The 23483-nt window shown below is 55.3% G+C and overlaps 1 long non-coding RNA gene across 1 annotated transcript; it reads left to right on the forward strand.

Annotated features, from left to right (window-relative positions):
• Nucleotides 1-19980: 19980 nt before the first annotated feature.
• LOC138843635 (uncharacterized) lies at nucleotides 19981-21855 on the forward strand. Its single transcript, XR_011378588.2, has 2 exons — nucleotides 19981-20169; nucleotides 21052-21855. It is a non-coding gene; the product is annotated as an uncharacterized LOC138843635 (long non-coding RNA).
• Nucleotides 21856-23483: the final 1628 nt, after the last annotated feature.

Consider the following 23483-nt stretch of genomic DNA (forward strand, 5'->3'; position numbering starts at 1 on the left):
GGAACCAGGACTCAAGCTGACACTCTGATCTGTGATGGGGGCTTCACAGTAGCAACTTACTCCACTGTGCCACAACACCCACCTCTTGGCCCTGACTTTCAGTACAACACCCACCTCTTGGCCCTGACTTTCAATACCACTCCCTTGCAGGTCAGGATTTCAGTGCAGGAACTCAGGGGGCAGGGGTGACATCAACATCCGGGCCACAGCAAGTGGGATGAGGAGGAAGAGGAGGAGCTGATCTTCACACTGCAGAGGACATTCCACCCTCTGACACTCATGGGAAGGATGTGCACAAGGTGAAAGGAAGCCATATCTTTAGGAGGGGAGAGCTCAGGCACCCACTGCTTGCTGGTCTCGATTTTCTCAATGAAATGAAAGCAAGAAAAACTGCTTCAGAGTGAGGGTTGGAGGGGCCGGCGCTGTGGCGTAGCCAGTAAAAGCCACCGCCTGCAGTGCTGGCATCCCATATGGGCACCAATTCAAGTCCCAGCTGCTCCACTTCCTATCCAGCTCTCTGCTATGGCCTGGGAAAGCAGTGGAAGATGACCAGTGTCCTTGGGCCCCTGCGCCCACATGGGAGACCCTGAGGAAGCTCCTGGCTCCTGGCTTCAGATCAGCCCTGCTAAAGCCATTGCAGCCATTTGGGGGAGTGAACCAGCAGGTGGAAGACCTCTCTCTCTCTCTCCATGTAACTCTGCCTCTCAAAAAAATAAATCTTAAAAAAAAAAATCAAGAAGTAGGTAGGTGTTGTGGTACAGCTGGTTACGCTGCCACTTGGACGTCCTGCATCCCATATGGGAGTGCCTGAGACACAGTTCTACCTCACCTTCTCATCCCACTTCCTGCTAACACCCACCCTGGGAGGCTGCAGATGGCTTGAACACTCAGGTTGCTGTCACCCACGTGGGAGACATGGACAGAGTTCCTGGCTCCTGGCTGTTGCAGGTATTGGGGAGTGAACCAGTGGGTAGAAGATTTTCTCTTTCTCTCTCTGTCTTGCTCTTGTTCTGCCTTTCAAATAAGTAAAAAATGATGAAACATTTTTTAAATGACATAAAAAATTTTAAAATTGAGAGTCAAGCACCTGGGTGGCCTGAGAACACCACTGCTGGGTTCTGGGAGTTCAACACGCTTATCACAGGGCAGAGTGGACAAGGGGTCCCTGCGGGAGGGGCAGGGCCAGCTGAGGTCGGACATCGCACGTGTCGTAGTGACCATCGGCAGCTGCCAACGTCTCCCTTCCTACCAGCCGTCAGGAGTTCGAGACAGGAGATTACTGGAAAGAGAGGGACCGAGGCAAAGCAATGAGGTTGTTAGAAAGACTGTAGTTCAAACAGTCAGCCATCCTGCTTGGAAATAAGGAAGGGAGAGAAGGAGGGAGGAAGACGGGGCGATGTTTTTGGCAGAATGATGGCTTCCGAAGATAGGATCCAGAGAAACTCTGAGTGCCATCAGATAGGACAGGGGTCACATGCAGGGTCTTCAGATGGGAAGATCGTTCTGATCAGCTGGGTGAGTTCTGAACGTCATCACCAGTCTCCCTACAACGGCCAGAGCTGCGCCGATCCGAAGCCAGGAGCCAGGAGCTTCTTCCGGGTCTCCCACACAGGTGCAGGGGCCCAAGGATTTGAGCCATCTTCTACTGCTTTCCCAGGCCATAGCAGAGAGCTGGATCGGAAATGGAACAGCCGGGTCTCAAACCTGCACCCATATGGGAAGCCGGCACTGCAGGCGGTGGCTCTACCTGATACGCCACAGCGCCAGCCCCGGTGATTTATTTTAGGGGTAGGTGTTGTGGTCCAGCAGTTTATCAGTCCTCCACCATCCACTCAAGCCAGTGCTTGAGACACCCACACCCGATATCAGAATGCCAGTTCCAGTCCTGGCTACTCTGCTTCTCATTCAGCTTCCTGCTAATGTACCTGGGAAGGGAGCAAATGGTGGCCCGAATGCTTGGGTTCCTGCTACGCATGCGGAAGACACAGATGGACTTCCAGGCTCCTGACTTCAGTCTGGCACAGTATCAGCTGTTACATGTATTTGGGGCATGAAGCAGCAGATGGAAGGTAATTCTCTCCCTCTCTGTCACTATGCCTTTAGAACAACTACACAAATAAGTAAATCTTTCTTTTTAAAGATTTATTTATTTATTTGAAAGACAGAATTACAGAGAGGCAGAGAGAAAAAGAGGTCTACCACCTGTTGATTCACTCCCAGATGGCCCCAACGGCTGGAGCTGCTCTGATCTGAAGCCAGGAGCCAGGAGCCTCTTCCAGGTCTCCCACATGGGTGCAGGGACCCAAGGACTTGGTTCATCTTCCACTGCTTTCCCAGGCCATAGCAGAAAGCTGGATTGGAAGTGGAGCAGGCAGGACTTGAACCAGCGCCATATGGGATGCTGGCACTGCAGGCGGCAGCTTTACCTGCTATGCCACAGTGCCAGCCCCTGCTCCACTTTGCGTCCTGGCTGCTCTGCTTCCAATCCAGCTCCCTGCTAATGTGCCTAGGAAGGCAGCAGAAATGGGCCAAGTACCTGCGTCCCTGCCAACCACTTGGAAGACCTGGATGCAGTTCCGAACTCTGGTTTCAGCCTGGCCATTCGTGGCTGTTGTGGCCATTTCAGGAGTGAAGCAATGGACAGAAGATCCCCCCTCTCTCTGGTTCTCTTTTTCCCCATGATGGTGCCTCTCAAATTAATAAATAAATAATTTTTTTAAGTATGCAATTAAACAGATACAGAAAAACAGCTTTCTCAGAGCTTTACTTATCTGACTACAAACAACTTCTGGGAAAGAAGCTGCCAGAAATCCCCCTTCAAGGCAGATCTACTTCCAGAAGAGAAAAAGCCGAATATAACGCACTCCACACTGCTTCTCCAGGGAGTGACGGCCCTAGGTAGATGCAAAACCCATTCGTGCCTGTATAGACAAACATCATCACAAACGATTTTTAAATTTTTATTTATTTATATGGGAGAGAGAGAAACAGAGAGATCTCCAGTGTACTGGTTTACTCTCCGAATGCCTACAGTGGTCAGGGCTGGGCCAGGCCAGCACTGGGAGGCAGGAAGTGAACTGAGGCCTCCCACATGGGTGACAGGGACCCAGTCAGCTGCCGCCTCCCCCAGGCATCCATTAGCAAGATGCGGGATTAAGGAGCTGGAGATGGGTATGGGCCCCGGGTACGAAGATGTGGGATGTGGGCACCTTGCCTGGAATCGAGGCTAAATGAATGCCGTTTTCCACCGTTTAATCTCTTGAAAATTATTTATTCCAAAAAGTCACTGGAATTTCTGGTAAGTGCCCTTCTCTCCCTCCCTTCTGCTATCAACAGGGTATCAAAGCCCCCCGGCCCCCCTCCCTTCGAGTCACTCACCGCCGCGTTCTCCTGTGCGAATCTGCACTGCACTCACAAGGAAACTTGAGTTTCCTTCCCCCTGTTCATCTTTCTCTTGCACATAAATTCCTGGGCCCCCACGGAACCTATGAGAACGGGGGGGGGGGGGAAGGTTTTTATCCCCTACACATCCAACAGAGGCCCATCTGAGGTGGGCGGGCAGGGAGCTGGTGAGGAGGAGCCGAGAGACACCAGCAGCCTCCGCGCTGCAGCCCTGCCCCGCGCACACCTCACCCCTTCCATGACGCAGGCTCGGCACACCCACCCCCATCACGCACCTGAGCCTCCATCATGCTTGAGAGACCATGAGGACCCCGGGGTGTGATGCAGGGACACCTCCAAGGGTCTCAATAGAAGGGACAGGAAGTGAGGGGTACTCAAGCCCCACCCAAACTTCACTTCATTTGAATATTTAAGTAGGGGACCATCCTCTAGCCTACAAAAGCACAACTCCAACTCCGGCAGGGGCAGCCACCCTTCCTCCCTCCAGAGAGAGGCTGTTTGCACGCAGGTCTCAGCGTGTACTACCCCTTTAAACAAACCCTGCTCTCTGTACACCTGCAGGGTTCCTCCTTGAATTCTTTCATGCAGAGACAAGAGCTTGGAATAAGCCCCCAGCACATCCAGAGTATCTTTTTTATTTTTTTATTTTTTTTTTTTTTTATTTTTTGACAGGCAGAGTGGACAGTGAGAGAGACAGAGAGAAAGGTCTTCCTTTTGCCATTGGTTCACCTTCCGATGGCTGCCGCAGCCGGCGCACCACACTGATCTGATGACAGGAGCCAGATGCTTATCCTGGTCTCCCATGGGGTGCAGGCCCCAAGCACTTGGGCCATCCTCCACTGCACTCCCTGGCCACAGCAGAGAGCTGGCCTGGAAGAGGGGCAACCAGGACAGAATCCAGAGCCCCAACCAGGACTAGAACCCGGTGTGCCGGCGCTGCAAGGCAGAGGATTAGCCTAGTGAGCCGCGGCGCCGGCCTCACATCCAGATCATCAAAAATAATTTCCTTTCCTTGAAGTCGAGTGGCTGTAGCTGTGCGCCCTATCTACAAGGCACCTTCCGGGCAGCACCCAGCCACGCTGACACTGATACAAAAACCTAACCAGCAGGCAAGGCAAAGGAAGGGTAGATCAGGCTCACCTCCCAACAAGGCAACACTGGCTGGACTCGGTGATCGGCTAAAATGGAGGAAAAGAAAAGGAATGTCCAAGGTCTCAGGTTGGGTGCGAGGTTCCTCATCCCTGCCCCCTCAGCCTTGCCTGCCCTTGCTTGAAGGGCTGCACAGACATTTCTTTAAAAAATTATTTATTTATTTGAAAAGCAGAGTGACAGAGAGGGAGGCAAAGAGAGAGAGAGAAAGAGAGAGAGAGACCGATCTTTCATCTGTTGGTTCACTCTTCAATGCCCACAACAGCTGGGTGTGAGCCACGCTAAAGCCAGGAGTCAGGAACTCCACCCTGGTCTCCCGCTAGCAGGGCACCCAAGCCCTTGGCCCATCTGCTGCTGTTTTCCCAGGCACACTGGCCAGGAGACGGATCAGAAGCAGAGGAGACAGTATTCTGATACTGGATGCCGGCATTGCCAGTAGTGGCTTAGCCCTCTGGACCACCGCTTCTGCCCCTGCACACGTATTTCTAACTCTCGCGGGGTTGGGGAGGCAACGGCTGGGGATTAACACAGGACTCACCAGTGAGCACGGTCCTGTAAGTTGCCATGTTTTAAGCACAAGTAACTGTAACAGAACAATCGCGCTGTTGGCTGCAGAGAGCAGTCTGTCACCTAAGAAATAAGTCATTAGTCACACGCAGAAGCAGAAAGAGCAAGAACTGACAGGAGGAAATTTTCTGAAATCCGCGAGGACAGCCGCCTTCCCCGGCGCTGACAGAGGCTGGGTGATGCACCTGCTGTAGTCCATGGACATTTCAGCAATGAGTGCAACCTGGAGTCCAGGCTTCCCAGCCGTTCACACTGGACACCAGACTTATTTACTTGGGTTGGTGTTTTCCTGAGCCTTGTTTTTATTCTTAGGTGTGGGAGCCTCCCTAAGCCCCACATGGGTGCGATTCGTAAATTACAGGCCCGGCACTTTGGCAACTCTAATAACACAAACCCAGAGGCTGCAGATGAAAAGCCGAGCCTGGCCAGGTTGTAAATTGAGCCTGGATGCACTTCACTTACTCTGTTAGACAGGAACTTGGTGCCAACAGAAACTAAGAGAAGCACTTTCTGCAATTAATACGTTAACTCTCGCTAATGGCTTTGTTTTCTCCCCGCAGCCGGCAGCACTGGCGTTAGTCCTACCTCTTGAGAAACTGGTTCTGAGACATGAAAAGCTCAGGAAAGACAATGGGACAGAGCTGGCCATTCAGCTGCAAAGTGTTTTTTGCCCCTCCAAAGAACAGGAAGACCTTGAACTCAGCGGTCAATAGGCAGATTTTTCGGGTCAGGCAAACTCTTATGGAAGGAGCATGCAGTCCAGTGCTCCCACACCTGCCCAGCAGCCACACCAGAAGAACCACCTGCAAACCCTCAGCTGACGCCTCAGCTTCCCCAGGGCACCTCCTGGCCTTCCCGCACCTCGGCGACTGACCCGCAGCACAGGGAGCGTCTGCGACAGCCACGGTCACACAGAGCACCAGGCGCTTTATCCACTGACTCTCTTTACCTCCCAGGTCCCTGTGCGCTAACGTGTGATCACTGTATCACTGAGAGAAGTGAGGGAACACAGTGCAGGTCTCAGCAAGTCAGGGATGGAAAGGGCTTGTGCCCTGCTCCTCTGGACGCCATCATCACACTGCGGCGCCTGGGAGCCCGGCCTCGGCTTCTCTCCCGCTGAGTGTGGGGAGAGTCCGAGCACCAGGTTACACAGCCCACTTAGTACAAACCAGGGAGAACCAGAGGGAGCTTCTGGACCGTCCCAGGACTGCCGGGACACCAGTCTCCTCGCTTCTGGCCCTGCAGCCAGGGAGGAGGTAGGCTCCAAGCTCTGGCCCAGCACAAAGGGCCACCAGTGCCCTTCCCCCCGCCAGCAGCCATGCCTCACCCAGCGGGTGGCTCTGCCGCTGCAAGCCTGTTCACCTCCAGGATCTCATCTGAAAGTCCAGCACTGTTCTCAGAAAGGACAGTGGCGGGCAACTCTGGGCTGCGGGACAAGAAGGGGGACCCGGTCCTCTGCGTGCTCACTGCCAGCCCGCGGTTCCAGGCTCACAGCCCACACGCTGTTTCTGTCTCACTTCCTTTTTTAAATATTGTGGTGGTTTGCTTATTATTTTGATTTTTTTTTTGACAGGCAGAGTGGACAGTGAGAGAGAGAGAGAGACAGAGAGAAAGGTCTTCCTTTTCTGTTGGTTCACCCCCCAAGTGGCCGCTACAGCCAGTGCACTGCGCTGATCCAAAGCCAGGAGCCAGGTGCTTCTCCTGGTCTCCCATGGGGTGCAGGGCCCAAGGACTTGGGCCATCCTCCACTGCACTCCCTGGCCACAGCAGAGAGCTGGTCTGGAAGAAGAGAGACCAGGACAGAATCTGGCACCCTGACCAGGACGAGAACCCGGGGTGCCGGCGCCGCAGGCAGAGGATTAGCCTAGTGAGCCGCAGCGCCAGCCTCACTTTCTGTATTTCTAAGTGGTGAAAATAACAAAACCTGCCCCAGAGACTTGTTGGGCAGACTACATGAGATAACATCTGTGAAATTAAGATGCTTATTAAAGGCAGCTCTGTACTTAAGCTGGTCATCAGTTCTCACCAAAAAATACATCTTACTATTGTTCTAATCATACCACGTGGGCAATCACCTACAGAAAACAGGCCCAGGTAGGGACAGAAAGCCTCTCACCAGCACAGTAACCAAGAAATGGAAAGACTTCCCGAAGAACCACACTTCGACAACCAAGGGCGGGGGAGGAGAGCGCATTTGGTGTGGTCCTTCAGATCCTGCTTGGGACACCTGAATCCCATATGGGAGTGCCTGGTTTCAGCTCCGTTCCTTTGTTTGATTCACTCCCTGGATGGCCAGGATGGTAGGGGCAGGGACAGGCCAAAACCAGGAGCCAAGAACTCACCTGTGTCTCCACAGGGGTGGCAAGGGCCCAGGCACTGGGACCATCACCCATTGCTTTCCCAGGTGCATTAGCAGGGAACTGGATTGGAAACAGAACAGCTGGGACTCTAATCAGCACTCAGCCAGGATGCCAGTGTCACAGGTGGCATCTTAACCTGCTACACTACAATGCTGGTCCCCAGTTGATCCGCCTCAGATCCAGCTCCCTGCTATCAAGCCTGGGAAAGAAATAGATAATGGTCCAAGACCTCGGAACCGTGCCACCCACCCGAGAGACCTGGGCGGAGTTCCGGTTCCATGGCTTCTGCCTGGCCTGCCCCAGCTGTTGCAGACATTTGGGGAGTGACCAAAGGACAGAATCTCTCTCTCTCTCTCTCTCTCCCCCACCCCTCCCACCTTTCAAATAAATAAAATAAATCTTAAAAATAGAACGCAGTAGAGCGAACACAGAGATATGGTCCTTGAAAGAGCCTGGCTCCCAACTGAAATAAAGAGAAGGAAAGGTACTGATGTGAAGAAAGTACCCAGTGCCAGTCTGCTGGGGGGAAGGCCGTGGGCCAACAGCAGAAGCGCAGGAAGCCGGGGTGGCCGCTGCCCACCTGAGCGCTCTGCTGCAGTGGCGGGGCGGGGACGCCCCTCCTCCCGCCCAGCCGGACTCGCTCCCCTCCGCTCCAGCAAGCGTCATCTTGACAGCACCCCCTCTTGACTCCAAACTCCCTCCTCTGCCACTTCTCAGCTCCGTCTCCGCCCTGCACAGGGGGCAGAGGCACTGAGGGCGTTGTCTGCACTTGGGGGTCCCCTGCCCACCTGCCATCCAAGCCCGCTGGCCTGGCTTCTGCCCCCTCCCTCCGCGGAGGGGCTCCTCGCACGGCGCTCTCCGCGCCTGACCCCGCGAGCAGCGGCCCCTCAGAACCCCCTCTCTTGGTGTGCGTGGTGCTGCACCGCTGGCTTCACCTCTGTGCTTTCTGCTGTTGGCACGTGGGCTGACACCCAACAAAGAAAGCCGAGACTGTCCCCATCTCCCCCCAAGGCCCGCAGCCTTCCCCTCTCTGTGTCGCTCTGCCTTTCAAATCACTACACAGTTTAAAATCGGAAATGCATGCACGAGAGGAGTTTTCAAAATGACGAGAGGGTGGGCACTGAGTACAAAGGGCTGAGCCACCACCTAACAGCCTTCCTGTTGGTCCTCCGCGTGCCCAGGGAGAGGCGAGCCCGCCCCAGGGGCTCTCCTCCGGTCTTCCCAAAGCGCAAAGCCCCAGCGGAGCCACTTAACGTTCGGGCTCTTCTGTCTGCAGGATGCCAGGCATCTCCCAGGACGCTTCCGCTCCCAGGGACAGAACTCCGCTCAAACAAGTCTGCGCACGCGGACGCCTGGGAGAGGCAGGGCCACGCCTGCGGGGGAGCCGGAAGCAGGGGCCTCCGAGCTACCTTTTCTTGTTCTCTGCCTCTCGTCGTGGCTCCTCCCCTCCTGCTGGCTCTCTGCGCTCTCGCTTCAGGCCACTTCTGTGTGCACACTCGCAGACAGAGCAGCCGTAGACCCAGGGTTGCGTCCCTGAATCGCACATCCCAGATAGGCCAGAGCTTTCCTCTACCAGTTCTGCTTAGCAGCACCTGGGGAGGGCCCGTGAGTCACTTGGGATCCAGCTCGGTCCAGTGGGCAGGGACACGGGCTCCTGTGTGTGGACTGCGCTGGGCAGGGCAGTCTGCGGTTGACATTAGCAGGTGTCCCCTCCGCTGTCACTCACAAGCCGATAGAATGCTAAGTCCTAGCCCCCAGCACCTCCGAGCGGGACCTTATTTGGAAATCAGGTCACTGCACGTGTAATGAAATCAACTGCACTTACACAGTCCTCCTGTGACCTCACCAAAGGAGGAGACCTAGAGAGACAGGTCGGGAGAAGCCGTGCGAAGAGGGCGGCAGAGAATGGCATCGACAAGCCAGCGACGGCCATGGACTGCAGGCAGTCACCAGAAGCCAGTGAGGACAAGAGTCCACACGCTCGGGGCCTCTCAGCCCTGCCGACACCTTGACCTCAGAGACTACAGAATGTCTCTCTGTCACACAGGCCACTCGGTTTGTGGTTCCCAGCTATGGCAACCCAGGGGAGCAGGTGCCTGGCTCCTTTCTGATGCTGGGAGGGCCTTGTGTGCTGTCTCACAACTGCATTATTTTCTCATGAACCTGCCCCCAGCCCCCAGCTCTGGGCTCCACCTGTCTCCCTGTGGGGGTCAATGTCTTCACAAAACGGATGCCACCCCCACAGGAGCTGTCCTACTATGCTCGCTTCTCTAGCCTCCACCTCCCCTGCAGGGCAAACCCACCCAGCGCTGCCTCTGGCTGACCCAGGGGCACACACACTGCCTAGGCTGGGCACTCCCTTATCCCCAGGGAGGAGCACTGAATTACCAGGACTCCGCCCACTGCTATCTCCCAGTGGGAATGAGTATGCTGGCATTTTACTTTATACTTTTTTTTGAGAGGCAGAGTTAGACAGTGAGAGAGAGAAACAGAGAGAGGTCTTCCTTCTGTTGGTTCACCCCCCAAATGGCCGCTACGGCTGGCGTGCTACGCCGATCCGAAGCCAGGAGCCAGGTGCTTCCCCCTGGTCTCCCATGTGGGTGCAGGGCCTAAGCACTTGGGCCATCCTCCACTGCACTCCTGGGCCACAGCAGAGAGCTGGCCTGGAAGAGGGGCAACCGGGACTAGAACCCGGGGTGCCGGCGCCGCAGGCAGAGGATTAGCCTAGTGCCCTGTGGCGCCGGCCTGGTTTATATATATGTTCTTATCTCTGAGCTTTGCTAGTGGATCAGCATCTGAGCTCTGTGAACTCCAGGGGACTGACTGCTTAAGATTCTCAGTCTCCAAAGACCAAACCTCGTGGGCCTGGAGGGGCAACTGTGAGAGACAGGGGGCAACTGTGGGAGACAGGGGGCATCTGTCACCCCGCTGCTTTCCACGGAAACATCCTCAATGACGAAGCGCACTCCCAGAGCCTGCGCTGTGGCGCGGCAGGTTACAGCCCCAGCCTGCAGCGCCAGCAGCCCATATGGGCACCGGTTCAAGTCCCAGCTGTTCCACTTCTGATCCAGCTCCCTGCTATCGTGCCTGGGAAAGCAGCGGAGGATGACCCAAGTCCTTGGGCCCCTGCACCCACGTGGGAGACCTGGAAGAAGCTCCTGGCTCCTGGCTTCAGAATGGCTCGGCTCTAGCCATTGTGGCCATTTGGGGAGTGAACCAGCAGGTGGAAGATCTCTCTCTCTCTGTAACTCTCTCAAATAAACAAAAAATAAATGTTAAAAAAAAAAATAACCTCCAGAACTGTGAGCCAATAAATAAAATATAAAAATATAAAAAATAAATAAATGCATTCCCTTTTGTTATTGCTGTTGCTGTCTTTAAAAAAAATATTTAATTATGTACTTGGAAGGCAGAGTAACCACATCACAGAGAGATCTTCCGTTTGCTGGTTCACTCCCCAAGCGCCCACAACAGCCAGGGCCAGAACTCCATCAGGGCCCACGTGGGAGGAGGGACCTGCTGCCTCCCGGGTGCACCTCAGCAGGAAGCAGGGTCAAGTACAGCAGGGACGTGGGTGCAGGCACTCAGACAGGGAAGGCAAGCATCCCAGGTGGGGTCCTCGCCCCTGCCTCACAATGGACACTGGTCCCAGCCCCCTTCCTGCCCCAGACCCCATCCCCCAGGCTTACCCAAGGCTTAGAACAAACGTGGCTGTTCTCGCATTCTGTCGCTAAAGGCTGCTCTGATGGAACATCCCTTCTCACTCCTCAGAAAGTAAAACAGTCCCAACAGACAGATGTGCTGTTATTTAACAGGTGCCTCAAATGCCCAAGAATATCGGCCCCTGCCGTTAACTGGTACCAGGAAGCAGCCACGAGCCTCTGGGTGTGCGCACACGCCCTGCTTCCAGCGAGTGGCTTCTGCGACGTGATGACCTTGTGCCATATGCTGGGCAGATATCTCGGCCGTAACTCACAGGCCACTGACACATTAATAGATGCGCTGCCCGTTTGCACTGTGGAGACCGAGCCAGTGGCCTTTGTCTGCTGCGGATCTGACAGAGGGGCAGGATTAGCTCCTCATGCTGGGCACACAAGCCAGGAGGGATTTCCTGAAAACAAAGCCAAACAAACGGGCAGCTTCCATGGGCACCTGAATGAATAAGTCAAATGTGATTAAATCCTGTAGGCGAATGACAGCAGAAAAGGAGGTACAATGCGCCTTTCCTAATTTTTTTTTTTTTTTTTTTTTAACTCTCACTATTTAAAACTTGCTCTCCCAGGAAAGCAGCAACTTGGCAAGGCTGCTTCAGCTGGGGCTCAGGGCTCGGGGGAATCTGGCTCCAAGGGTGTTCTACGTATGCTGGCTCTTCCGAAAGGTCATGGGAAAGGTGTATGATGAAAAACCGCATTTCAACATTTTTTTTGCGCTGAAACCAACTTCTGAATGCTCTGGTACTTCCTGCAAGTGCAGGGACTGGAGGAGATTGCTCCAAAGCCAGCGGCAGCCATCAAATCCAGTGCTCTCTTTTGGCCGGCCCTGGGCTCCTCGTGATCCCCAGGGGAGGGGACAGCACTTAGGAGAAACTACACAAGCTGAGAAGGGAAAAGGCTGAACCGCAGCCGCGGTCTACAAGGGACACTGGGCCAGTGTCGCAGCCCAGTGGGTTGAACCGCCGAGCTCCAGCTGCTCTGCTTCTGATCCAGCTCCCTGCCGCCGAACGTGGAAGCACCTGGGCCCCTATTGCCCATCTGTGAGACCCCGAGGGAGTTTCTGGCTCCTGGCTTTGGGCTGGCCCAGCCCTGACCATTGAGGCTGTTTGGGGAGTAAACCAGCAGATGGAAGACACACGCTGCCTCCCTTCCTCTCTGTCACTCTGCCTTTCAGATACACAAATCTGCTGCTTCCCAGGGGCATTAGCAGGGGGCTGAATCAAAAGTGGAGCAGGCAGGACTTGAACTGGCGCTCCGGTAGCGGACCCAGTATCACAAGTGGCGGCTGAACAACTGTGCCGCATGCTGCCCCCTCAAATAAAACTTTATTTTCTCTCAAAAGAACTATGAAAGTAGGGACAAAATACTTCCAGGGGCAAAGGTCTGCCACAGCAGTTACGATGCTGCCTCAGATGCCGGTACCCCTACTGCAGCAACTGGGCTCAACGCCTGCTCCGTCTCGGAGTGCAGCTCCCTGCTAACACTCACGCTGGGAGGCAGCAGGGGATGGCTCAGAAACGTGGGCCGCTGGCAGCCATGTGGGAAACCCATCGAATTCTGGCTGCTGGCTTTGGCCTGGACCAGCCTTCTGTATATTTGGGGAATGAATCAGCAAATGAGAGATCTCTCTCTGCATGTCTCTCTGCCTTTCAAATAATTGTTTTAAGTGCAGCTTTTACATTAAGAAAGAAAAATAGCACCAAAATTTTATGTTATTTTGTTATAGTAGCTTGTCAGCAGGTTTTTTTTTTTTAAGATTTATTTATTTATTTGAAAGTCAGAGTTACACAGAGAGAAAAGAGGCAGAGAGAGGGGTTTTCCATCCGATGGTTCATTCCCCAAATAGCCGCAATTGCCAGAGCCGTGTCAATCCGAAGCCAGGAGCCAGAAGTCTCCTACAGGTCTCCCATGTGGGTTCAGGGGCCCAAGGACTTGGGCCATCTTCTACTGCTTTCAGAGAGCTGGATCAAGAGCGGAGCAGCCGGGTCTCGAACCAGCGCCAATATGGGATGCCAGTGCTTCAGGTCTGGGTGTTAACCCACTGTACCACAGCGCCAGCCCCACCAAGATTTTTCAATAATCCTGGTATAAAGAAACACCACAGCCACTGACCTTTTTTTTAATTATTATTATTTTATTTTTTTGACAGGCAGAGTGGACAGTGAGAGAGAGAGACAGAGAGAAAGGTCTTCCTTTGCCGCTGGTTCACCCTCCAATGGCCGCCGCGGCTGGCACGCTGCAGCCGGCGCATTGCGCTGATCCAAAGCCAGGAGCCAGGTGCTTCTCCTGGTCTCCCATGGGGTGCAGGGCCCAAGCACTTGGGCCATCCTCCACTGCACTCCCTGGCCACAGCAGAGAGCTGGCCTGGAAGAGGGGCAACCGGGACAGAATCTGGTGCCCCGACCAGGACTAGAACCTGGTGTGCCGGCGCTGCAAGGCGGAGGATTAGCCTAGTGAGCCGCGGCGCCAGCAGCCACTGACCTTAACACCATCTACAGCCTCGAGCTTGCTGTGAGTGGTCACAGCCTGGCAGCCTGAAGCACCCAGCAGCAAACCTACAAAAGGAAAACAAACAAACAAACAAAAAAAACCTTTTCCTTTGGAAACAGGAGCAGACCCAGGAGTGCCTGGGGCGCAGGTCCACAGTACGATTCTTCTGGGGTCACCCCTGAACTCCCAGCCCCCTGCAGTACACCCTCCTCCCCGCGGACGTCTGCCGAGAGACCCTCCTGTGCAACAGGCACCCACGGCAGCGCTGCGGGCTCCAGGAGCACCAGGTGAAAACACGCCAGGACATACATGTCACTGAGGAGCCAGGCAACTGAGGCGGGCCTTGCCCACCAGGAAACCACTCCCCCCGGGGGACACCGGACTGATGCCTGACTTCTCTGTGGGGTCAGGAAGCCACCAAGGTTATGCAGAATAAAAAAGAGTGTGACACAGCAAGAGAGCCACAGGCGTGGTGAGAACACTCACCGAATACACTCAGGAAAACCACTGCTCCTACCATTCACCGCCTCCTAAGCTGTACGATTGGCACTTGCAGGCGCCTGGTGCGGAGGCGAGGACACTGTCAGAGTGCTGAGTTCAAGTCCCTGCTCCTTCACTTATGACCCAGATTCCAGGAGGCAGCAGGTGAGGGTTCAAGTACCGGTGTCCTCGGCACCCACATGGGAGACCGGAATTGAGTTCTGGGCTCCTGGCTGTGACCTGGCCCAGTCCTGGCTGCTGTCGGCATTTAGGAGACGGATGGACCAGCAGATGGAGGACCCATTTGTCTGTCTCTCTTCTCCCTTCTCTATTTTCCAAATAAATGAAGAGAAATAAACCTAAAAGTATTTTAAAAAGAACATACTACTGAATGTTGATGATAAAAAAAGAAACTAGGGGCCGGCGCCTCTTAAATAAATGAATAATCTAAAAAAAGGGGGGGGGGAGTTAACCACAGTTACTTCTGGACACACATGTGAGACTATGGGAGGCGTAACCATTATTTTATATAATTTTGTCCTCTTTGAAATTTTATGAGCATCAGTCACTCTATATATAAATATTTTAAGGTGGAAAGACACTAAACACATGAGGCCAGCGCTGTGGCATAGCGGGTAAAGCTGCCTCCTGCGGTGCCGGCATCCCATATGGGCACTGGTTCAGGTCTGGCTGCTCCACTTCCGATCCAGCTCTCTGCTACGGCCTGGGAAAGCAGTAGAAGATGGGGGGCCAAATGCTTGGGTCTCTGCACCACGTGGGAGACCCAAAGAAGCTCCTGGCTTCGGAACGGTGCAGCTCCAGCCGTTGCGGCCATTTAGGGAGTGAACCAGTGGATGGAAGATCTCTTTTTCTCTCTGCCTCTGCCTCTCTGGAACTCTGTCTTTCAAATAAATAAATAACTAAATAAATAGATGGAAGGGAGGGAGGGAGGAACTGCTTGTGCCTGTAGCCTACACAGAGTTCCTGGGTTCAATTCCCAGCTCTGGCTCCTGACTCCAGCTTCCCGTCAGTGCAGACCCTGGAAGGCAGTGGGGAAGGCTCAGTGATTGGGTCCCGGCCCCCCACATGGGAGACCTGGACCACATTCCTCGGTCGTGGCTCTGGTTCCTGGCCCAGCCTGCAGGAATGAAGCAGCCAAGAGGCGCTCTAGCTCTCTGTCTCTCAAATAAGTTTTGTTTTTAAAGTATTTTATAATTACTTTGCGGAAATTATTTGTCAAGAGGGTAAGAAAAAAGGCTAGTAAGGCTATAACCTAGAAATGACAAGCCCTCCTCCCTGTGTTTGTTTTTCTGAGTTTATCATTGCCTTTAAAGCTGGGGCCACGCTGTGCCTGCTCTTCCGAAAACTCGATTTCCCTGTATCACGACAGCGAAGGCCTCGGTGACCTCAAAGACCCTGCTCTCACAGCTGACAGCCTCTGCCTTCTATCACACTCATCTTTTTCATAGACTTTACAAGACTGATTGATTTATTTAAAAGGCAGAGTTACAGAGAAGAAACAGAGAGAAAGAAATCTTTCATCTGTTGGTTCACTCCCCAGATGGGTGCAATGGCCAGGCCTGGGCCAGGCCACACCCAGGAGCTTCATCTGGGTCTTGCACATGGGGGCAGGGGCCCAAGGACTTGGGCCATCTTCTGCTGCTTTCCAGGCACATCAGCAGGGAGCTGGATTGGAAGCAGAGCACCCAGTTGGCACCCATATGGATGCTGGTGTCTCGGGCAGTGGCCTAATCGGCCAGGCCACAACGCTGGTCCCACTTTCCCTCTAATTGTGTATCTTGGAGGCAGAGAGGTACAGAGAGCTCCTGTCTGCTGGTTTACTACTCAAATGCTCACCGTGGCTGGGACCAGGCAAGGGCTGGGCTAGGACCAAACATAGGAGCAGGAAGGCACAGGGGTGGCAGGCGCCCAATTACCTGAGCCATTATTGCCACCTGCCAGGGTCTGCACTAGCCAAAAGCTGGAGTCAGGAGTCGGGGCCAGGAACTGAGCCCAGGTACCCAACGTGGTGCACACGGACACCTGACCAGTGAGGCTCAATGCCCGCCCCTGTCATCCCTGGTAAACTTTTGTCTTCACAGTGTCTCGCACATGGAAGGATGCTTTTAAAAGTTCACAGCAAGGCCGGCGCTGCAGCTCACTAGGCTAATCCTCTGCCTGCGGTGCCGGCACACCGGGTTCTAGTCCCAGTTGGGGCGCTAGATTCTGTCCTGGTTGCCCTTCTTCCAGGCCAGCTCTCTGCTGTGGCCAGGTAGTGCAGTGGAGGGTGGTCCAAGTGCTTGGGCCCTGCACCCCATGGGAGACCAGGAGAAGCACCTGGCTCCTGGCTTCAGATCAGCGCAGTGCGCTGAAGCAGCCACTGGGGAGTGAACCAACAGAAAAGGAAGACCTTTCTCTCTCTCTCACTGTCTGCTCTGTCAAAAAAAAATTTTTTTTTCACAGCAAAATGCAATTAAAAGTTTTCTATTTTAGTGCAAAACATTTTTTCATTCCATGCAGCTTTTGTTTTCATGAACTTTTCCAAGACCCCCCACATATGCATGGATTTAAATTATTTTTGTACCAAATTAAGTTTATCTTTCTATTCTGTTTTCAACAAAAGTTTTGAAGAACCTCTGTATTCCCCTCAGGGAGACAGTGTTCACCACCTGGTCCTCTTGATACTATTTTTTTCCTGAGAACTACAGTTCGGCAGCTGGCTTGCACATCAGTCTCTTAGCAGTTCAGTTATTGTTAGTGACCACCGTAAGCCTGAGAGACCGCCTCAGCTGCCCCAGCAGAACAGGGTGTCCCAGGATCTCCCGCGCAGAGAACCTGGTCATTGTGAATACGGAAATGCCATCCTGTCCTAGCAACCCGTCAGGTCCAGTCATCTTGGCTTCTCTGCCATCTTGGCTTTCTCTAAGTGCCACGGCCACTATTTTAAGTGACAACCAGAATTTCTCACTTCGCGTGGCAGCAAGTGCACACGGCTGGGTGGAGGGCAAGGCCAGATCTCACTGCTGGAGGCGGGCTGAGGGTAGCCAGCCCTCTGGTGTGCTATGCGAAGCACTCACTTAAGTGACCTCCCCCTGTCAAAATATCCTTTGCCGCTTCTTCCTATCGCCTTTGCCAGGGAGTCAGCAGGTGGACTTCCAACTCCAGCTCGGACCTGCTCTTCATTAAGTCTTGGTTTACAGAACCACGGCAGTTTCCCACACTGTTGGGAAGAAAGTTCAAATATTCTAACGATGGATTTTCTGTGGCTAGAGAAACTACTCCAGGTGACTTAAATACCTAAACATCTCAATATTCAGTATGCGGCTCCTCTTCTGATTAAACTTAGGCCCAGGCAATAGTACCCCTGGATCGACTGACTGACTGGAAAGACCACTCCACTCTGTGAGGTGGCATCCCACCCACCGGGTCTCCCCTGGCAATAGAAAGAAACGTGGAGGCACTTAATGGATGAAGACCGCGTTTGTAGTTCTGGAAACAGAGACCCAGGGGCCCTAAGAATCCGTACACCTGCTGATGGCAGCAAATGTGGGGTGAAGATGCCCTTGGCACATGACAGCGCCTGGATCTGAGTCCTGCTTCTGCTCGACCCGGCTTTCTGGGAGGCAGCGAACGATGGCTCAGGGTTGTAGCGGGGTCCCTGCCAGCCACGTGCGAGACCTGGCTGTTGGCTTCAGCCTGGTCCAGCCCTGGCTGGCTGTGGACATCTGGGGAGTACACTAGCAAATCTCTATCTCCGTCTCTCTTTCCAATAAAGTAAAAATGCAACAACAACAAAAAGGTTTTCATGGTCCAGTGTAATATCACAGTGGCCATTGTGTGTGCTCCCAGGGAACTGGGCAATCCTCTCTCTCTGTGTAGGGCTGGGCAGAGGCAGACGACCTGAAGATGATGGGAAATCAGGGACAGGCCTAGGGGAACCCCTCACCCCCGTCTGAGCAGGTGGTGTGCACCGCAGAGACCCAGAACAGCCGGGCCGGAAGAGCGAATCCAAACCTGGTCACACCACCGCCTCCCACTCCACCGAGACACTACCCAGAAATCCCATGCTGCACTCTGCCCACCAGACATCGAAATCCTTGCCTCCATCCATTTCCAATGGAAAATTCCAAGGGGTGTCAGGTCCTTTCAACACACACAAGAGGCATTGACCGGCCAGGGCTACAAGCCACGCGGCGCCCGCTGTGGTTGCAATCAGTCTGCGAGCCACCCTGGGGCGGCTGCTTAGCCCACCCAGCGCCCAGAGGCAAAGGGCGGTCAGTAACAGGCCAGGGCCAAAGCCGGCCACGGACAGGCCTGGAACTCGGGGCGCTCTGCCGCCTCTGGGCCTGTGGTCTCGGGCTGGCCTGTGCGGGGCCCTGCGGCCACAGTGGAGGGCGAGAGACTCTGGGGGCCAAGGCTCTGCCCCCACCCTGCCGCCGCCATCGCGGGCGAGGAAGGTTTAGGGACCCGGCCAGGTGCTGCACCCCCAACCCCATGCCACCCTCCCAACGATGACCGCTGACTGCTGAAAGGCGTGCAGACCCCATCCACCTCTTCCGGAGCGAAGGGAACCCGTGGGCCTGCGTGCGCGCCCTCGCGTGCGCCAGCGTGCGCGTGCCTGCGTGCCCAAGGGCTCTCACGCGTGCCCGTGTCGTGTCCGTGGCTGTAAGGGCGCAGGGGCTTGGTTGCAGCCGGCTTGAACTCCTCCCTGGCTTGCCTGTGTCCTTTCTACCGAGCGCTGACATTTTGCGTGTGTGCAGGTGTAGCCGTGTCCGGAGACGCAGGCACAGGGCAGGCCGCTGCGGGTCCTGCAGAGGGTGGAAGGGCAGTGAGAAGAGAATCCGTGTGACCTTGACACTAGGAGCATTCTCACTGGAGAGGCACAGCTTCAGGGGCACGGCATTCCATTGCCTTCTCTAGGAAACACTGCTTGTTTCAGCAGTAAACCGCATTCTCATAATAAAAAAAGAAAAGTGACTTTCTCCCCATCTTTCTTTTCCCTGGGGTGGCTGATAGGGACAGCTCCACTTGATCTGACAGCTCCTGCGGGGAGCCCCTGATCCCAAGCTCCCTCACTCGCTGCTGGCTGGAGGCCTCCGTGCAGGGCCATCAAATGTGATAGGGCCCCAGGAAGGAAGCGTAGTCCTTAGGGACCCTGATCCCAGGGTGACACCCATCACTGCTCACCCGAGGGAAGGGGATTTTACAGGGCCTACACGGGGGAGTGCCAGGAGGCAGGGATCAGTGGGTCTTCTCAGAGGCCCCCTGTCACAGCGGCCAAGCTGCAGGAGAGAGCCTGGAGAGGGGAGGGAGAGGTGGAGGGTGGCAGGTGCAGGACCTGCGTCTGAGATTCAATACGATTGAGCATAGAGAGGCGCATCTGGGTGGAGGTGTGTAGAGCAGAGGCCAGCGGGAGCCAGAGGCTGTGAGGCCTTTTAAGCCAGGTTCATAAAGGCGGACTTTATCCTGGAGGCCAAAATGTAAGACTGCGCTTTGGGAAGATTGCGCCGCTGTGGGGAGAATGCACTGGAGGGAGGCCAGCCCGGGGAGGGGAGGGTGGGAACCAAGCAGTGGCTGCAGGGGCTGGGTCCATCCGCCTCAGGAACTGACTGCTGATTGCCTGCTTCCCCCTAGAATCCAAGCCCAAGGGGGCAGGAATTCGGGGTTTGTAGTCTCCGCGTTTCTCAGTCACTTTAAGTGAATGAATGGGTTTCTGGCTTGGGTGACTGGGTGGAGCTGCTCTGTGAGATAAGCAACCCAGGGGACAGACATGGGCAGGAAGTGGCCGTCTGGGTCAGCCTTTGTGGCCGGTCCAGAGTAGGAGGGAGGGCTTCTCGGGAACTGTCCGGAGCCACAGACCTGGCAGTCACTGGCACACAGAGGCTGAGCTGGCGTGCGGGCGTGCGAGCTTCCCGGAACAGCAGCAGCACCTGCTGAGGCAGACAGCAAAGGAGCAAGGCCTGCCCAGGTCACTGACAAGAGAAAGCCCCACGCTTGCTGCCAGAGAGGTGAGGGGGAAACCAGGAATCTGGGGGGCAGGAAGAGAACGTGGAGTCCGTGCTAGGTAAGGACCGGGGAGGACCTTAAAACCCCAAAAGGGGGACTTCCTAGCAGCAATTTAATCAGCTGACTTAAAAAAATTGCTTATTAATTCCTTGATTCTAGAGACAGGAAGAGAGCCCGCACCTGCTGGTTCACTCCCCAGATGGCCCCAACAGCCAAGGCAGGGCCAAGTCCAAGCCTGCGGGACAGGGCCCCCAGGACTCCATCGCCCAGTGCCTCCCAGGCTGCACCTCAGCAGGAAGCCGGGGTGGGGCTTCACACCCAGGCACTCTGATGGGAGACACGGGCATTCTACCCGCTCGGCCAAATGGCTGTCCCTGGGAGACCTTCTAAAGACATATTCCAGATATGCCCCAGCTCTACAAAACTAGTCTCTCAAGGATAAGGCAAGGGACACTGTATTTTCAAAACCGCCAAGTGATTTTGAGATGTGACTAGGTTTTTAAGTCATTCATTTACTGGCTCATATCTGCCTTAAGTCATTTTAGTAGAAATACAGTGGGGATAAAAAAAACCCTCATGGAGTGCTAAATTGTTCTAAGGATATATTTAAGGATTAATGGGAAATTTAAAGCAATCCAGAAAATAAACTCCCTTGAGTTAAAAAAAAAAAAAAACAACTATGGACCACACATCCTGTATACTGACTAGCTAGAAAGTATTGATGACTATGAAACTGCAATTTTTGTTTTTTGACAGGCAGAGTTAGACAGAGAGAGAGAAAGGTCTTCCCTCCGTTGGTTCACCCCCCAAATGGCTGTTAGGGCCGGCGCACTGTGCCGATCAGAAGCCAGGAGCTAGGTGCCTCCTCCTGGTCTCCCATGCAGGTGCAGGGCCCAAGCACTTGGGCCATCCTCCACTGCCTTCCCCAGGCCACAGCAGAGAGCTGGACTGGAAGAGGACCAACCAGGACAGAATCCGGCGTCCTGACAGCGACTAGAACCTGGGGTGCATCGCCACAGGCAGAGGATTAGCCAAGTGAGCTGCGGCGCCGGCCAAGACTACAATTTCTAAAAATTTTAAAAGAATATTTATTTATTTATTTGAGATAGGGAGAGAGAGATTCCTCCGCTGGTTCACTCCCTGGATGGTTCTAACAGCCAGGGCTGAGCCAGGCAAAGCCAGGAGCCAGGAGCTTTCTTCCAGGCCTCCCACATGGCTGCAGGAGCCCAAGCACTTGGGCCGTCTACTGCTTTCCCAGGCCACAGCAGAGAGCTGGATCGGAAGTGGAGCAGCCGGGACTCCAACAAGCACACATGCGGCAGGTTAACTTACTGAGCCACAGTGCCAGCCCCTGTAAATTTCTTTCAAGCTTCATTTTATTTATTTGAAAGACAGAGAAATAGAGGGGTACTTCCCTCTGCTGGTTTACTTCCCAAATGGCTGCTGAACCCAAGCAACTGGAACTCCGTGCGGTTCTCCCACCTGGGTGGCAGGGGCCCAAGCACTCGGGTCATCTGCTGCTGCTTCCCCAGGGCTATTAGCAGGGAGCTGGATGGACCAGCACTCTGACAGGGGACGCTGGCATCGGGAGCAGTGGCTTAACTTGCTGGGCCACAATGCCGGCCCCTAAAACTAGAGATTTAAGAGTAAATCAGAGCCAGATCAGTAAATAAAACGGTCTAAAAACACACTTCTAAGTCGGTTATCTGCTAGGGTGCGGCTGTGGAACAGTCCAGTGGAGACGGAGAGGGTGGGACGCGCTCACTGCTGCCGGCTCCCCTGCAGCCCCTTGGAGAAGGCGGCTCCTAGGGCAGTTCGCCAGCCTGGGCTGCCCCCTCCGCACCCTTCCTCACCACTCTCGGTTGTTCCTGGCATTAACCTGGGTCCTCAGAAATCCATGGAAGTCCTTGCTAGTCCTCGGGGGACCCCAGCCCTGAGAGCTGTCCAGCCAAACAGCGGACAGAGCCCGGGACCCCTCCCGTCCCCAGGGAACGGCCTCCCCGCTCTGCAACAGCTCTCTGGGACTGAGTCCCTTGTCAAAGATGACAGCGCATAGATTTACTCTCCAACAGAAGACGCAGTAAAACCAGGGCTGGCAGGCGGGAGGTCTCAGCTCCCCTGCCTTCCTCCCAGGCCGCCACTTCGGGCTAAATCGCAGCGACCTGCAGCTGCCCCTGGGGCTGTGGGCTTCTCCTCTGGACTCCTCGGAGTGTTTCTTCAAAATGGGACCAGTCGCAATTTAACTAGCCCCCGAAGAGATGCAATTGAGATATTTTTGTTCTACCAAGAAGGCAAAATAAATAAAAATAAATAAATAAATAAATAAAGCCCGATGACAACCAGCTTGGGCCAGAGGCAGGCACCGCCCGGGGGTTCTCAGCCACGGCCGCGAACAGGTGCACGGTGCAGGCCCTTCCAGCCAGGCTGTCCCTTCCAGGACACCGCGCCAAGGAAACCCTCCGGGGATGCAGTCAGGGACCGTGAACAGACGCTCTGCACGGCCGCGCCGCGACTGGCAACCACGGCCAGGCCCCCCGCGCGTCCCTGGGAGCTCGGCTCCACCGGGCCGCCCGTCCGGCTGCCCGCAGGGGACGCCCCGCTCGTGGCGGACACGTGGCTGCGTCCACAGCCCAGCGACAAGGCCCCGTCACCCCGGACCCCCGTCTCGCGAAGCGCTCTCGGCCCGCGCGCGCACACCGGCGGGAGGGGACAGGCGATGCGCGGCCTGCCCCGCCCTCCCTGCCCCGCGCCGGCCATTAGCGGTCTCCGAGGCCCAGCACGGCCCCCTTCCGGGGCGCTGCGGTAACCTGACACCGGCGGAAGGAGCGCCGGCGGAGGCGCCTGCGGATTGGCCCATAGTTCCAGGAAGCGCCTGACTTTCAGCCAATCACGGCGCCCCTGGGACTGTTTCCAATGCGCTCCGTGAGCGAGCCGGCTGGGCGGGCCTCAGCCCTCGGAGGGCAGTCCTTTCTGTCTGCGTGACGGCCCTGCGTGTACCTGGGGGGATCTCCTGGGGACCCCGAGACTGCCCTGGCAGGCAGGACTGCAGGGCGGGGGCGCCGGGAGGCCGACCCCAGGCTGCGGCCGGCCGTGCCTGAAGGTGCTGCCTCCTGTGAGGAGGTGGCTGGGGCAGGCACGGGCGAGGTCGCCACGTGGTCGCCTGCGTCCCGCGTCCCCATCGCTTCCTGCACGTTTGCACTCTGGGAATCAGCAGGGGACGGCTCCAGGACTGGGGGCCGCTGCCACCCACGTGGCAGACCCAGATGGAGTGGCGGGCTCCCGGCTTGCTCCTGACCCGGCCTTGCTGTTGGGGACC

This window comes from Oryctolagus cuniculus, chromosome 9 (genome assembly GCF_051225735.1).
Source record: "Oryctolagus cuniculus isolate XC-2025 breed Fujian yellow rabbit chromosome 9, ASM5122573v1, whole genome shotgun sequence".
Classification (NCBI taxonomy): domain Eukaryota; kingdom Metazoa; phylum Chordata; class Mammalia; order Lagomorpha; family Leporidae; genus Oryctolagus; species Oryctolagus cuniculus.